Source organism: Chelonoidis abingdonii, chromosome 18 (genome assembly GCF_003597395.2).
Source record: "Chelonoidis abingdonii isolate Lonesome George chromosome 18, CheloAbing_2.0, whole genome shotgun sequence".
Taxonomy (NCBI): Eukaryota; Metazoa; Chordata; order Testudines; family Testudinidae; genus Chelonoidis; species Chelonoidis abingdonii.
In genome coordinates, this window is record NC_133786.1 from 14873015 (window position 1) to 14889962 (window position 16948).

The 16948-nt window shown below is 48.2% G+C and overlaps 1 pseudogene; it reads right to left on the reverse strand.

Moving 5' to 3' along the window:
- Positions 1-757: 757 nt before the first annotated feature.
- On the reverse strand, positions 758-16125 carry LOC116824036 (6-pyruvoyl tetrahydrobiopterin synthase-like; annotated as a pseudogene).
- Positions 16126-16948: the final 823 nt, after the last annotated feature.

The following is a 16948-nucleotide window of genomic DNA, read 5'->3' on the forward strand; positions in this document are numbered from 1 at the left end:
GCCAATCTCTAACCAACAAGCCAATAGGGGAGTCAAACCAGCATTACACCACATCCAAGGCGAGTACCCTAACAGCTATGTGTCTAATGTAGTGGAAATGACCTTTTTCTAGCTGATGGGTTATCCTTTAATGCCCAAAATGGGTCTAGGCTGGTAGACTACACTTTCCTCAGGGCTATTTAAATGGTCATGAGACAGAGTCCTGGTGCTGTTGCCCCTGGAAAAGGAAAATATCAGCAACTGCAGATCCAGGACAAATGCTACATCTAATTCTGCAGTGATATGTCCGAGTCACATAAATAAGGGCAATAAATACAGGTAGCCGTTGGAACGGATTGATTAGCACTCATAGTAAACTTTCACCTTGCAAAAGTTTTTTTTTCCCCCAAATGACTTTTACAAATCCCTTCCATTTTCTCCTGTGTTGCTTATTAAGAAATATCAGCTGGAAAGTCAAGTTTGGAGCCAGGAACATCAGGGTTGTTATGATAATTGGTGTAACACAAATGTTTCATTTGCAAAATGATCACAAGACATTTCAATAGCTAGTAAAGTTCATGAATCACAAGCAACTAATCTGATGGGAAACCCTTTAATGCAGCTTTATGACTTATATTAAGGACTTTGCAACAATCATTTCTATTCATTGTTAAATGTTCTTTTGACTGAAAGTTTGCAATATCAGAGTCATGCTTACCAATTACACAACCCACGGGAGTTTAGGCTTCAGGATGCATCTTAATATCCTCAGGTCCTTCTATTCGCCCTTAAAGACAATCAAGTTTTTGTCAGATTCACAGATTTTTGACTTTGTACAGACATCCCTCCGGAAGGCGTTTCTGGAGGCTGTCCCAGATATACGCATCTAAGTTCTCTGTTGTGCTGTGGAGGAAAGAGAGGCTTGATGGTGAGAAGAGCACGTCAAGGGAAGAAGTGTGCTGTCTAAGGCTGGAGAACTGCACTGTCTCAGGTAAAAGTAGGTGTTGCCAGAAATATCTGAGCTTGCAGCAGATTCCACATGTCCAGTGCTTTGCAGCCTGGTGTACGGTGTCTGCAAATGGCACTCTCTCCAACCAGTGCTCTGCCTGTGCTTCATAGCCCCTACCCCAGCTCCTCTGGAGGGAGTGCACTGTGCTGTCCTTGCATTATTGAATAGCCACTCACTATAACCAACCCTTCCTAGACAACAAATTAAACCAGTATGCTCCGTACCCGATAATAGGCACTAGGTATTTGGATGTGTTTGTAGTTTGCCTTACACTTTGATGAGAGATTGTAATCAAAGTCTTTCTGTCCCAGTCTCACTGTACACCTGGCTTATCACCATCTCCTTGTGCATTTCCATAGCGCTTTGCAAACATCTGTGAAAAAGAGGGGCTTGGTTCCTCCTCTTGCTGGCAGGGCTACCCAGGAGATTCAGGGGGTCTGGGGAAAGCAATTTCGGGGTCCCCTTCCATAAAAAAAAAGTTGCAATACTATATTCTCATGGAGGCCCCTGCGGGGCCTGGGGCAAATTGCCCCATTTGTCCCCCTCCTCTGAGCGGCCCTGCTTGCTGGGAACGTGTGACTCGAGCAATTTCAATGGACTTTATTTGCTCATTTCCCTGGGTGTAAATCAGGAGTGTCAGCTCAAGGTCTCTTTGCCAAGGACTTTTCTCCAAATGTGGTGATGACTAATCGAGGCACAAGGGGCTGATCCCACAACTCAGAAAATCCCAACAATTTGCTCATCATTGAAATTCCTGTTGAACCATTCATTTCACAAAGATACCCTATCTCTGTTATATATAGGCCTACCCTCCCACTAACCCACACACTAATAGACTATATACAATCAACTCTCTGATCTAATCTGATCAGTGGATTAGATGGTAAGGGCTGCTATAAAGAAAACAATTCTTTTATTCTTTTGATCAATTGCTCTCAAGGTCCACTGAAAGTAGGACAAGAAATAATGGGGTTAAATTTACAGCAAGGGAGATTTCTAACTCTAGATAAGCTCTGGAATTGGCTTCCGAGGGAGACTGTGGAATCCCCATCATTGGAAGTTTGTAAGAAGAGGTCAGACAAGCACCCATCAGGGATGATCTAGGTTTACTTGGTCCTGCCTCAGTGCAGGGGGCTGGACTTGATGACCTCCTGAGGTCCCTACCACCCCTATATTTCTATGAATCTGTGGTTTTTCCAACACTCAAGGCTATGCACTTAAACCTGAGATCTGAAAATTCAGCTGTGTTTTTCCTGCCTGTTACATGGAGTCACAGAATAACAATTCTGCAGTCACAAATGAGCCAAGTAGTTCGTTGAATACAAAACCGCACCCTATGGGCTTCGCCTCTTGGAGTGTAGAAATGTTGCAATAAAGAGGCCTATTCTGCTGTTTTGGCCTGTCTGTAAAGATTCAGTAAATCCTCGTAGATTTACTGACCCAGAGACTGTGACATGTTTTTGCAGTGCCAACCCCAGTGTGGCCCTGATCCTTGATCTGGCCCCTTGGCACTGCCAACAATAAATTGGGCATTCAGGTTCAAGAATTCTGAACAGCTGACTGAGCACAGAAGCTCCTTAGGAAGCAGGTTAGAAATTCCAGAGAGAGAGAAAGATTGGCCAGTTTCCATGGACATTGGATAGAACTGGGTGTCCATGGAAGTGTGGTAAGAATTTGCACCAAAAGAGCATCCTCCCAAGTGGGGCCTTTTACATTAAGCTGACAGGACAGGACAGAGAGATGCAGTTGCAGATGATGGCTTCTGAGAGAAAGATCTGTCTTAAATAGAATGGAGCCACTTGTCCCTAAAATTCCCAGGCACTGAACCTAGTTCTGCCACAAAACCCCGCTACTCACCTTACAACATCAGCAAAATGGAGCACATCCTGATTCAGGTTCGTGTGGTCAAGTGGCTCCAGGATGGTCTCCTGGAGCAGAGAGGAAGGACATTAGTGGGTATATCTGTGTGGCTCATTCCTGGTGCCGGGGCCTCAGAGCTGAGTGCCCAGGGAAGGCCCTATGACACCTTTAGAGGAATCCCAGACACTTTAATGTGGGGATCTTTAATGATGCTGAGCCATTGGCTCAGTCTTTTCCCGTGAGGCCCTAGAGATTTGGTGTTGGCAGGAAGCTACCAGGGTGAAACTGCTAACAGGAGACTGCAGCATGTTATGCAGCTGGTGAGGGGAAGTCAAATAGCTCCTCTCCACATCATGAGCTAGCGAGGGGGCTGGTAGTGGGAATATTTCCCACCAGCAGGACATGGGGCTTTGCATAATTCAGCCCCTAACTGTCCTCGGGTCTTCATACAAACCACAAATGTCACAGGCTTTGCAGTCAGTCCATAGCTTTCATGCTCTGCTCTGGAGAGTTCAGAGCACACAGTGATTAAGCCTGCTCCCCACATTGCAGTGATGTTATCTCTGATCCTAGAGGAGGCTTCCTGAATTTCAGAGCACTAGGAAATGTCACAGAGGGAACTTAAATCACAGGCACTGCACAGCACACTCCTCTTCCTTCTGGCCCTCCAAACATACTGCTGCTACCTGTGAAATCCCTCCAATGATCCGAGAGGATTGTAAGCAGCATGAAAGGAACTATCCATAACATTATTACCTTCATGTATTCCTAACATGTGAGAATGTTCATAAACACGCCACAGGTGCGGTTTATCTACAGGACAAATAGAGAGCGGAACCTGTAAAATGCTCTGTGGTGACGATTAAAACGCAGAAACATGGCAACTGCAGTTTACACTGGAACACGGAGCAAAAAGCAAATTCATATGTGCAATATAGACCTAGTGCCTTGCCTGTCTGGTAGCACTCAGACCTGATATGCAAATCAATAAGGAGTTTAATGTTATACTCTATAATTCTATTCTAATTAGCTCCTTATCCTGTGCCCATCATGGTGGTATTTCTTATGCTACATAGCAATTAGCCTACCCACAACAGGAGCTGTTTTCAGTTGCATGCTAACGAAATCTTTTCTCACTGAGGTGTAGGGTGACCAGACAGCAAATGTGAAAAATCGGGATGTGGGGGCAGGTAACAGGTACTTATATAAGAAAAAGTCCCAAATATCGAGACTGTCCCTATAAAATCAGGACATCTGGTCACCTCACTGAGCTGCTCAAGGGAAACACATTTGTGAGTTTCTCCACAGTCACTGGGTAGTTCAGCTTAGTCAATGACATTGTGTATTGCATTGGGAAGTTCTTGTCTGGTGCAAAGTGATATATTTGCATAACACAGGGACAGGAAAAGAAGTTGAAAGCCAATATAAACCAAACTGTGGTTCACATTTTTACTTGGAAGGCTAACAGGAGTTGTCCAACAGGGAGAAAGGTGATGAGTTTTACTGTGGCTTGATGCAGGCCATGTTGTAGTGAGCTGGGTAAACACTTCATTACTGTTAGCAAGGGAATAGGGCTTCAGGGAGCAGAAGAGAGGCAGTCCTTGCTAGGCCGTGCCCCAGGACTTAGGCCTTGTCTGCACTTGGGGTTCAGCAGTCAGTGGCCCACCAACATCAGGTTCAATCTCCAAGAGCAGACAAAAGCACTGGCTTTGCTGTTCCGTCCTTGAAATCAAGGAAAACTCCACTGGTGTAAATTGCTGTTTTCCTTGTCTACCCTCAGAGCGTGGGCCTGCTGGCTCAGGGACAATCCCGCGCTTAGACAAGGCCTGAGTTAGCTAGAATTCCAAATGAAGCTAAACACAGCCTGGATAAATGGGAAATGAGCAGAAGCACCTACCTCCTCACGCACGATCACGGTCACTGCAAAGCAAACAGAAGGCAATAGTTGTGAAGAGACCCCCTCTGCTTTTGCCTCTGCCACACACAGGTTTTGGGGAAAGTAGGAGTGGGGGGGAGGAGGGGAAAAGAAGGGGAATATTGCTGGAGTAGGGATCTTTAAATGATAATCTGCATTTTGGAGACTGCTGGGCGTGGCAGCCTTGCTGATGAGACACATCTTTGACTGCATGTCCAATATTTCCCTTACCAGCAGTACCTGGGGGCTTCCCGGGGACAGGAAGGCAATGGAGGAAAGCATGTTTTGTCTCACCTGATGCCCCATAAAAGAGGCACAGATAGTGCCACGGAGAGACGCAGCAGCAATTCTAACCCTAAATCATTGCTGCTCTATGGAAAGAGGTGGCCCCCTCTGCTAAAAGGCCTGATTTACAGAAACCCTGAGTAGTTACAACTCCAGGTGAAGTCAGGGTGGGAATTGCAGAGGTCCTGCCTCCCTGAAAATCAGGCCCTGAACCTGGAGGGTTAGATCTACAGTAATACCTTGAAATTATTACCCATCCATTTTATGTTAGCAACTGAAAGGGGAGAGGAGTGGCTGCTGTCTCAAGGATCAGATGCAGAGCATTCATTCCCTGGATAGGATTTTTAAATAATAGTACTAAGCCCTTCCGTAGCATTTTTCATTCATACAACTCCAAGCACGTAACCAAGGAAGATAAGAAGAACTGTTATATCCTGACTCCCAGTCTGGTGCCCTATTTGCTCGACCACACCACCCCTTGGCATTAGTCTTTGTTCACAATTTTCCATGGAGAGAAAACTCTCCAGTTTTGGATTCTTTGCTTTGAATGTGAGACAGAAGCTGTTAGCTTGGAGGGGGAACAGCCAAGCATGTTTTTAGCCACTGACCCCGATTTCCCTTTCACTGATCCTTCCCTAGACCAGGGGAACATGAAGGGCTGCCCCTCATCTTTATAGTTGTGTCAGTGGCTGTGGTTGCATTTCCCAAATAGTTCCTTGTTTTCATCATCACTTCATGATTTGCTGGGGGCGGGGGGGGGGGCGGGGAAGCCAGCTGTAGGAAGCCAATGGCAAGACAGTTTCTATCAAACACTCTGTGCCCTGCTCCATGTCACCTTCAGCCCCTGGGCTATCACCCTTCTGAGGGATCAGAGCAGAACCTTACAGAACCATTTTTCAGGTCCTAGATGGCAGCGGTGTCTGTATTTGCCATTGGACAGCAAAGAAAACTGATGAGAGAGGAAAGAGAAACTCCATCTCACTTATATATCTAAAAATGGAAGGAGAAACCAGGAAAACCTGCATGGAAGATGCTGTCCCACTTTCCCATCTTCTCCTGCCCGGAGCTTCTCTACTTTCCTAATTCTCTGCTACTCAGCTTAATCTTGCCCTGCAGCTTTACATGTGGTCCCCTGCTTTCCCAGCTGTGCTCTGCTCCCTGGCTCAAACCTGCCCTGCTTTTATCTTCCTGCTGATCACAGGAACATAGAAATTGCCTGACTGGATAGAGCACCTGTCTAAGCCAGTCAATATCTGGTCATGCCACAGCGGCCTGCCCCAGCTGTTTCGGAGGAAGATGCAAAAAACTCTGCCCTCCCGAGTTCCACCCCCTCCCACAATCCCATCACTGAGGGAAACTTGAGGGCTTAGTTCCCTCCAAAATTCTAGCCCCATTATGTCTTGTGACAGCTAGTTCCACATGCTAATTGTGTACCATTGTACAATGCACTTGAGATCTCGGTCTCAGAATATACATTCTGTCATGACTCATATTTAAATATCACACAAACTGTGTAATGGTTGTTAAACAGAAATTGCTGCATACAATCTGGCTACACACACAAACAATCCCCTAAAACACTGACCTGGCCTATGGAATCTCAGCCTTCTCTGGACAAAAAAAAAAAGAAGTCTCAGATTGAAAATCGCTTAAAGTCAAACTGAGAGAAGTCCCACCTCTTTCACTATCATTGCCTTGCCTGGGCTATCAGCAGAGACCGAACCTGCCCCTTCTTGTGGCGTGAGCGGGGCTGGGGCTTCCCATTTAGGTTGGCCTAGCGTCAGCTAGGGCACGCAGAATTTGGGAGGGTGGCATTTTGCCGTTCTTGGAGGCAATCTGCGGTGGGTCCTTCACTCTCCGGACCGCCGCTGAAGTGCCCCAAAGACCCGGAGCGCGGAAGGACCGCCCACCGCGAATGTGCCGCGCGCAGGGAGCACGAAGGGACCCGCCTGGGCTGCCAAACACCGTGGCGCCACTCCTGGGCTGAGGCCCTGACGATGTTACTTAGAGTGCGCCAGGTTGCAGCCCCTATACTGGCTCCTCACCAATATCCTCTTACATTTCTGGCTGCACTTTCCCCCTCACCTCATTTATGCACTCCCTATCCGTGGCCCCACAAAGTCGCGGGACCTCCTGGTCAACCTCCTCCTCGCCCTGGCTAAAATGGCCATCTATGCAACCAGGGAGAGGAGGTTGGCCAATGGAGACTCCTGTGACTGTGGGGCTTGTTTCTGGTCCTTTGTCCGTTCACGTTTCCGGGAAGAGTTCCTCTGGGCGGCATCCACTGGCTCCCTTGACGCCTTCGAGGAGCAGTGGGCGCTGTCCGGGGTTCTCTGCTCGGTGTCCCCGTCAGGCTCCCTCCTTATGACCCTCTGACCACACTCCTGTCCCTGTTCTTTTATTAGTTGTCCCCTGAAATCAGTTGGGTTCTGAAGAAGAAGAAAAAAAAAAAAAAGAGAAGTTACCTGCAAAAGTCATTTGTCCCCTTGCTGGTGGCTCAGGATGCTGCCCTGGTTGTATAGGAAATCATGGGTAACAAACAGACTTGACCCATCTTTGCCAGACAACAACTGTCAAAGTGGCTGGGGGGATACAAAAATTTCCCCCCAAAAAGGCTGATTGTGCCCTATTACCTGCTCAGCCTGTGAGAGGCAGCAAAGGAAGGCCACCTTACTAGCAGGACTGAGCTTGCCATTTCTAGTTCTGCTCTGCATCGTTGGAGCCAAGGAGCACAGTCAATGCAGAAGTGGAAACTGTTCCACATCGGACCTCAGAGCCTCAATAAACGCAGCCCCATGACATCATGTGTGTCACAGGAAAGCAACCAGGCAGATGGAACGATTAAAGTAATTTCCCAGATGACTCTGCTCCAAGTGCATGACTACATTATCTTGGAGGTTTTTTCCAGTTAATTTGGCTTATTTCCCTTACCCTCTGGGACAATGAATGAAGACCACAAGAAGTCATTTTCCCATTAGACAAGAGTCATTCACAGCTGGGATAGAACCCTCAGGGAAGGCAGACAAGAGTTCATAAGGGTGATCAGTGCCAGAAAAAAGTTGATACAGTTCAGCTTGGGAGATGCATGTTGTGCTACTGCGTAACGGGGCAAGGAGAGGACAGCTGGGAAAAGTCCTGGAAGACCAAGTGGTCTTGTGGTTCAGGCATCATGGAGAGCTAACTTCATCCCTCTGCTCTGCCACAGACTGACCTGGCCAGGGCAAACCAGTTAATCTCTCTGAGCTGCAGTCCCCCAACTCTAAACCGGGGATAATAATTCTTCCTCTCTTTGCCTACCTCGCCTCTCTAGCTTGCAAGCTCTTCTGGGCCTCTCTCTTAGTATGTCCTGGCACAATGGGGCCCCAATGGGCGAGAGTCTCTGGCTTGTGTTATGCTGGAGGTAAGACTAAATAATCAAAATAATCCCTTCTGGCTGTAAAACCTCTGAATAGGAATCTCGGTGAAGGCCGCTAGCACTATTGTAATACAGAGAATAATAAATAAGTGACGGGAAGAGCATATTGGCACTAGAGGTGGGTGAAGTGCTATTATGCAGCACCCCAGAGCATGCTAGCTACTTACTGTTACTTATTTCTATTGCCAGTTATTATCTATCTCCTGTGTAGGTTGCTTCTTCCCCTCGGGGAAACATGCTTGACCCATTTTAAACTAGACTGAACAAAACCATAGTCAATATGCAGTATTGTGCAATCTCCCCTGCACTTGGCAAAGGGAAATGGAGTCAACAGAGATTTTCTGTTTCTAGGTTCTATGATTCCTTGAACTGTCCTGGTCTCAGCTTTGTGCAGAAGGGTCTAATACAGAACCTGCCTGGATCCCCCGTGGGATTCAGCCCAAGGCAGCTCATAACATTTTTCCCTGCACTGTGAGTCTGCAGCTCCAGGGCTGTTTACATAGAAGAGCCCTGTAATGGTGGCGCACTCACCTCCTGAGCACCTCCTGCTGCTGCTGTGAGGTACTGCAGTCCTTTTCCCACTCCTGGCTCCCCCTGTAGGTTGTTGACCTCACTTGGCAGATTTTCACAGGCTTGGTCCTCGAACTGGGTCACAGTGTCAAAATGAGCCCCTTCTGGGGTAGCAAAGAGTCCAACAAAACTGTCTGTCTGCCCTCACCCAGGTCTTCACTCAGCCCCTGCTCTGGGCCCTTTAAATTCAGCCCTTTGCTTGGGCTTCCAAGAAAGCCTTGTCCCATTATCAGGGCTTACACCACTTCGCTGGTGGGGGAGCCCCACATCCATCCCCTGCTCCAGGTTCTGACTCAGGGACCCTGTGAACAGCAGCCATGCTCTGCTCACTTTGATTCATTGCTGCTACTTCCTTGGACCTTTTCCCACCTGGCCCCTGTATCTTCACTCCTTGCTTCAGTTCCCAGGGCCTTCCCCCCAGCTTAAGCCAGTTAAGCCAGAACCAAACTCTGTTCACCCCTCGAGCACCTATGGCTAGAGAATAGCTCCTAGACCCACCCCTGGTCCCTCCAGCCACGGACTGATCTGCCTGGGCCCTGCAGCTCCTTTTATCTGGAACAGTGGAGATCTGATTGGCTGCCTGCACTGAGGCTTCTCTAGGAAGGCCCAAAGGACCTACCTTCTCTGCTGCTTTCCTGGGGCAGGGTGTAGTAGGATCCTGGGGCCTCCAGCAGGGAGGCAGGAGCACCACCCGTCACAGTCCCCTCTGTTCAGAATCCCCTAGGATGCTGGAGAGATCCTGGAGTTTAGTGGGAGTGAACCCCGAATTTGGACTCTGATAGGAACATGCTGGAGAGCTCAGCGGAGTCCAGGTACCAGGAGAAGTGGCCGCTGCAGTGAAAGGAACAAGATAAACAAGATTCACCGATAGACAATTGGCCTCAGGGAAATACTGATTTGCCATGAGTGCTTCAGAGCGGCTGACTTAGCTGTTTAACTTGGGTGAGGCACACTAGCCACAGGGCTGATATCCTGTCCCACAGGATCCCATGCCTGAAGGCCCCACAGGACCCCATGATATCCTGTCCCCATTGAGCAGGATCCATAGCATCCCATTCCCCACCATCCCTTCCCACAGAGCAGGTCCCACAAGATCCCATCCCCATGGAGCAGAGTTGCAGCATGGAGCCTGTGCTTTTGCCTCAGCTGCTTCCCATTTTGAGGTGAAGTGGGGGAAGTGAGACCCACCCCCAGCGTGAAGGAAGACATAGCACTGGCACAGGCTGCTTTCCCTTTGCTTTTCCAAGGCAGGTTTCCCCTCTGTGTCGGCTCTGCACACAGCAGGAGGAGAACAGAGCATCAGTGTGTCTGAAGCATCATGAGAAGCCATCAGCCTGTCCTGGAGACTTGTCACAAGATTCAGTCAGTGTCAAAGGGCCTGTTCTCTGAACTGGGCTGAGATGTGGGGTTTCTGGTTTTGTCTTCACACCCAGCTGCCTGCAGAAGGCTCTGCAGACAAGCAGCCTCCTTTCATGGTCAACCTCTGCCAGTCAATTTAGCAGAGCTGCTTTCCTTGGAAGCCGCTTGTCATGGGTTCTGGGTGGTGTGTAAATTGATTTCCTGAACCCCCCCTTGGCTGGAGGGTGGGGAGTGAGGGTGTGGCAGCTGACTGTCTGGTGTTTGCTCTGAACTCACTGTTCTGCACACAACAGCCTGCTATTCCTCACACCGAAAGCTCCTCTTAACAGCACAGTGCGACGTTAGCGTGGGACGTCTTCTCTTCTGGACCCCTGTGGACCCCATAGCATCTAGCAGAGAGGATCTGAGAGGCCATTCCTTGTCCCCTGTTGTAGCACACGCCACATGCAGAAGCTGCAGCTGCTCTCCGGCTGAGATGGAGCTCACAGAGTAGCCCTGCAGCCACTCTGCACCTAGGCCACAGCTGCCTGGCTCTCGCCACCTGCGCTGGCCACTGCTCTTTGCAGGCACCATTTCAGTTTCTGTAATAAACACAGTGCAGAAGGCCCTATGTGCTTTCTCAGAAGCTTCTGTGCATTCAGAAGCAGGCAGGCCAGGCTGCCACATGGGAGCCAGGTGGTTCCTCTATGTCACCATTCCCCAGTTATTGCTGAAGGAAGATGAATGTTTAGCAAGGGAGGGAATAACCTGTTTACCTGCCCCAAGAATGGGGCAGTGGGTGCTTTGCAGACAGATTTCTTTGTATTTCAGGGTAGCTAGTCCATTTGATCGCACTGTTGGAAAATCACTTTGAGAAGGAACAAAGCCAGAGGGAAGACAATTGCTGTCTCTGCTCAGGCCTGTTTTTCTGGTTGTGATGAGAGATTAGTGCACAAGCTGTAGTTTTTTTTTTGCGGGGGGCGGGGGGGAGGGACACGGACGATGCTTCTGCTTTATTTTCCCAGGCTGCAATGAGGTCACCAGACAGGAGTATTATTATTTATCATGTGTATTATCATAGCACCTAGGAGCTCTGAGTCCCAGACCAGGACCCCAATGTACCAGGGTGCTGCACAAACACAGAACGAAAAGACGGCCCCTGCTCTGGAGAGCCAACAATCTCAGTTTAAGACAAGAGACGACAAATGGACCCAGAGGCCATTAGGGGAGCACAAGGATACAATGAGTCCATCCTGGCCAGCGTGATAGGCGGTGGTCTTCGCTCACCAGCGGTCTAAGTGTTGTCACGTTGTTGGTAGGCATCACAGCCAAGCGGGGAGGGTGTTAAGAAGGGATTGGAAAGAGGACACTGAGGGCTTGGCTACACTGGAGAGTTGCAGCGCTGGTGATGGGGTTACAGCGCTGCAACTCACTCTGTGTCCACACTTGCAAAGCACAGCCAGCGCTGCAACTCCCTGGCTGCAGCACTGGCTGTACACCTGGCCTGCTTGGGGTGTAGCGATTCCAGCGTTGGTGATGCAGTGCTGCTCGTCAAGTGTGGCCACCAAAAGAGCTTTTATTGGCCTCCCGGGTATTAAGAGGTATCCCAGAATTCCTGTCCACAACAAACCGGAAGAATGGCTGAACTACGAGCTCCCTGGACCTACTTATCTAAAAAACAAACACAGCTGCTCTTTTGCCTCCTCGAGCGGGAAGGAGGGAATTGCCTTTGAATGTTCACAGCTGTTGCGAGGAGAGAGGGGAGGAGTCCGTGAGCTGCTGCTTATGTGGGTCTGAAGGCATATAGAAGTGCATAATTTGCATTAGTGAATAAAAGAGGGTGGGTAGGAGGTCAAAACTTTTTAAAATGATTGAAGGTAGATGCTGGTATCTCCAGTCCTTAGATTGCAAGGCAGGAGCTGAGAACAGTGTCAGCTCCAAAATCCACCTCTCTGTCTCCCCCATGCTCCTGTCACACTCACCCACCTCCTGTTTGAAAAGCAGCGTTGCAGCCACTTGAACGCTGGATAGCTGCCCACAACATGCACCACTCTCCAACACACGGCTGCAAATGCTGCAAATAGTGCCACCACCTTTATTTTATTTGTTTACCAGCGCTGGTAGCTATCAGTGTGGCCACACTGCAGCGCTTTCCCTACACAGCTGTACGAAGACAGCTGTAACTCCCAGGGCTGTACAAATGTAAATGTAGCCATACCGTGATGCAGTTTTTCAGATGTCTATGGGGAGCTCCTCCCAGCTGTCAGGGGCAGCACAGGAGACAGCAGAAAGGTGTTTGTTGGAAATTGTAGCAAGTGGATGATGATGCTGGCATCACAGGCCAGTCGGAGGTGGGTGTTGACCTTCTGATAGCATGGAATAGGTTGGCCGAAATTCCTGGATGCTAACCCAGGGCAGACAGCTCCTCTTAAGGGATTCATAGATTCCAAGGCCAGAACAGATCAAGGGGATCATCTAGTCTGACCTCCTGTATCGCACAGACCATAGAACTTCCCCAAACTAATTCCTTGTGCCGATCTATTAGAACAAACATCCATTAAAAATCGCTCGTCATGGAGAATCACCATGCCCCTTGGCAAATGGTTTTAAACATTAATTTGCCTCACTGTTAAAAACGTGCACCTTATTTCCAGTCTGAATTGGTCTTGCTTCAACTTCCAGCCACTGGATTGTGTTCTACCTTTGTCTGATAGACCGAAGAGCCTGCTATTAAATGTTTGTTCCCCATGAACATATTTATAGACTGTAATCAAATCGCCCCTTGCCCTTCTCTTTGTTAAGCTAACTACACTGAGCTCCTGGAGTATTTCACCATAAGGCATGTTTTCTATTCGAACCCTCTCCAGTCTATCAACATCCTTCTTGAACTGTGGACACCAGAACAGGACACAGGATTCCAGCAGCGGACTGAGGTAAAATAACCTCTCCTCGTACTTGAGAATCCCTTGTTTATGCATCCCACGGAGTGGACTGTGGGTAATTCCCTTAATGCAGAGGACACTGCTTTCCAAAGGAAAACCAAACGGAGGATTGGGATAGCGCAAGGGGGCCTCTGTAACAGCTCCGGGCTGTTCTGTTGACACTCCTTGTCAGCAGGTGTCAGAAACCTGTGACTGTTGCAGATGTGCCCTTGATACAGGAAATGTGGGTGGCTCCCTGAGCATGGAGAGAACCAGGTGTGATGGATTTGGAGCTCCCTGTAATACTTAGTGAATGCTGTACGTTGAGCTGGTTATTGGGACTCTCCTGGTCTGAATATACTGGATATAGCAGAGCTGTGGGGAAACAAACAAGAAGGAAAGACCATCACCTGAGCTAAGACACCCCTTGGGAGGCTCTCCTGTGCTCTCAATATAGAGTTGGGCTCACCCAGGCTCTCTGTCCAGCTCAGTCCTTTCCACCTTGGGTTTATACATACCAGGCTTTCCTCCTAGCTGGGCACTCCTACACATCACAGTGCCCAGTTTGAATGTCTACTGGGAGTCTGCAGCCTTATTTATGCCGCAGCAACGTCAGTGATCAGGGCATTGCTGCTCGCACTCTGCCACAGGGCCCATAAGAATCTACATAGACTAAAGTAGAATCACCTCCATGCGCTGCTAGGTGCTGTAATGGTGAGCCGCCACCAGCATCTAAACCCTGCAGCAAATTTTGATTTCCCACTTGCTAAGTAGTAGGATTTTCTCTTGGGAATGGAGGGGATTTTTCTTAGCTGTAACCCAGGATAAAACAGGCTCCTGAGAACGAACACTTTTGCTGAGGGAACAGCTCATCCTTCCTAAGCATTGAGGGGCCCTGGCAGCTGGGCTCGCAGCCAGCTTGTCAGAGATCAGCTCTAGCATCATTATCTGAAAGTTGTAGGAGGGCAGAGTGTGCTTCGCCCTAACTACGTGAAGGCCATAAATGAAGATTATGAGCCCGTTTTGTGACTCTGACAAAGCCATTCATTGCTTAAAGAGAGAGATCAGCATCTACTTGTGTTTGCCAACATCCTTATTGCTGAATCATTGCTTAATGCAAAAATAAAGACACTGCTTCTGGCAGAGCAAGTTAGTTCATCAACAAGGCAAAAACAGAATTTATGGCTCTCAGTGTTTCAAAAGCAACCATCAGAGTAGAGGGAGCTAGTCACTTTACCTACCTAGGGAGTGAGATGTGCAAGGATACTGGCACCAGGCTAGATGTCAAGCAACAAACATCAAAAGCAAAAACCAACTTTCATAAACTTGAAAAGATTTGGGAAAGTAGCGTGACTGGCACCGACACAACAATACAAATTTTTAACGCTGACATCATGTTTCTCCTCCTTCACAGAGCAGAGTCATGGAAATCTACAAGAAGATCAGTTCATTCCTGAGTAAATGCCTGTGAAAAATCTTCAGTCCCTTTGAAAGAGTTTCATGCAACATCAGAAATTCTAAGGAGCCACAGACATGGTAAGAAGATGATGAGGGATGTATTTAAGGTACACGGTAAGGATGCCACTACCATGATTTCTACATCACATGATATGCGAACACCACCAGGGGAGAGGGTGACTTAGAGAAACATTACACGGAACAATAGAGAGAGAAGCCTAACCCATGAACATGACACTCAGAAGTCTGAAGAGACCAGCACAAGACCAGAATAAATGGCAGAAATTGTAGGCCACCCTATATGCCTAAGGGCACAGGAGGATAAAGGAAGAAAAAATATAACAACAGTCAACACATTAATCCTCAACCCTTTTCCAGCACCTTCCTCTACTGATCTCAAAGGGCTTTCCTGGTAATACACAACATCCCCCTGCAAGACTGCTGAGGAGACTCTGCCTTATACAGAGGGGCAGGTGCTGAGGTGGGAGGAAAAATTAGCATGCAACTACTTGGAGCAGACAGCCTGGCTGGGCCTCCAGGAACGCAATGGGCAGCATCCCAGTGCAGTCCATCCTCCACATGATGAGCCAGGCAGAGGTTGGTCAAATGACCAACCAGTGCCAGAATACAATGGTGCTCATCCTGGGGGAAATATCCTGTTCCTCCTGGAACAGGCCACATGATTTCATCTATGAGTGGTGAGAAAGTTTTGCATGTTCTGAGTTTGGGGAAAAGGCTTGTTAAAAGTTACTGGCATGATTAAACATTAGCTCTGATGTTCCTTTGTATTAATTTTTTGTTTCCACTATGTAGCACTAGAATAATGGTCATTTTGTAACAATGAAGGCGGAAAACGGGGGAGTGCACTGGGGATAGGTAATGCTCATGGAAATCTCCATCTCAAGGGAAATTCTTCCTACCTGAATGCCAGAAGGATGCATCTAAAGTTCTGTCCCCAACCTTTGATGATAAACCAACAATGCTTTAGCTGCTCAAATGAAGGAGCTATTGAAATGCAAAACACATTGCAAACAATGAGGTGAGCCTCACAAGAGCTCTGCAATCTAGATACTATTATCCCAATTTTCAGATGCAGCACAGATCAAGGAAGCACCTTGCCCAGGGTCACAGAGCAAATCAGTGTGATACCTGGGACTAGAATCCTGATTTTGAATCCCTTGCTTTTATCAGCAAGCTATACAGTGGTGCCGTGAATTTAGGTCCAAAGCACTGGATAAACATCTAGAAAGCTCCAGCTGGTCTTCAGGGCACAGCATGAGTCTGGTAGTGGGCATTTTAGGAGAAATCACATCATCTGATTGGGAAGGATCTTTGGGGTAACCACAAACTCACCGGCACCCGTCTGGATCTGCATGTTCTGCAAGAAAGTGTGGTTTTATGGAGCCCGGAAATGTATACATGCCCATTGTCAAGATCAGTAGGTGATAGCTGAAAGCTGGCCTGAGAGCCCTGCAGTCTAGATAGTTATTTATACTGTGGTACCGGATGGGGGCCCTATGGTGCTAGGGGCTGCACAAACAGAAAGTCAGAGGGGGTCCCTGCCCTGAAATGCAATAGGAAAGAAGCAGCACCAAGTCTATGTGACCAACCCAAGGAAGAATAGTGGGAACTATAATTAGATCATTTGGTAGTTCTGAATCATTCAAGCCTCTGCAATAAGCCGTCCCTGTCTGCTGTACAACATGGCCACCGTTGGAGACAGATTTCTAGTGGGTGTCACATCAGAGATGGGGCTTGAGGTGGTACTGGAAGGAAACGAGGGGCAGCAGTGCTAGCAATCAGTTCTATAAAGAGAGAATTTCGTCCCTAAGTGGTAATCTGCAAAAAAGTTCCCAGAATGAGCATCACTGAAAGAGCAGAGGGGAGTGGGCAATGTGATAAGAGATAAAAGCAGCAGATAATTAAGGGAGTGAAGCTGGCAAGCCTGAAAGCATATCACATGACAGATACTATCTATCAGGTTAGTCCTGAGCCTTTGCTTTGAAAGCTCCCAGTGAATCAGGGATTTACACTTCGCTGGAGGTGCCAGTAGCTAAAGGGAAAGACTCTGGCCTGTTTTTGCAGCTGCAACTCTTAAGGTCAGAATAACCCTTCAAGGTAGAAATGCAAGACAATAGCCCCACCTGTTTACCTTTGTGTTTTGATGTCACTGGAGGCGAGAGGTGCAGGGCAGCATT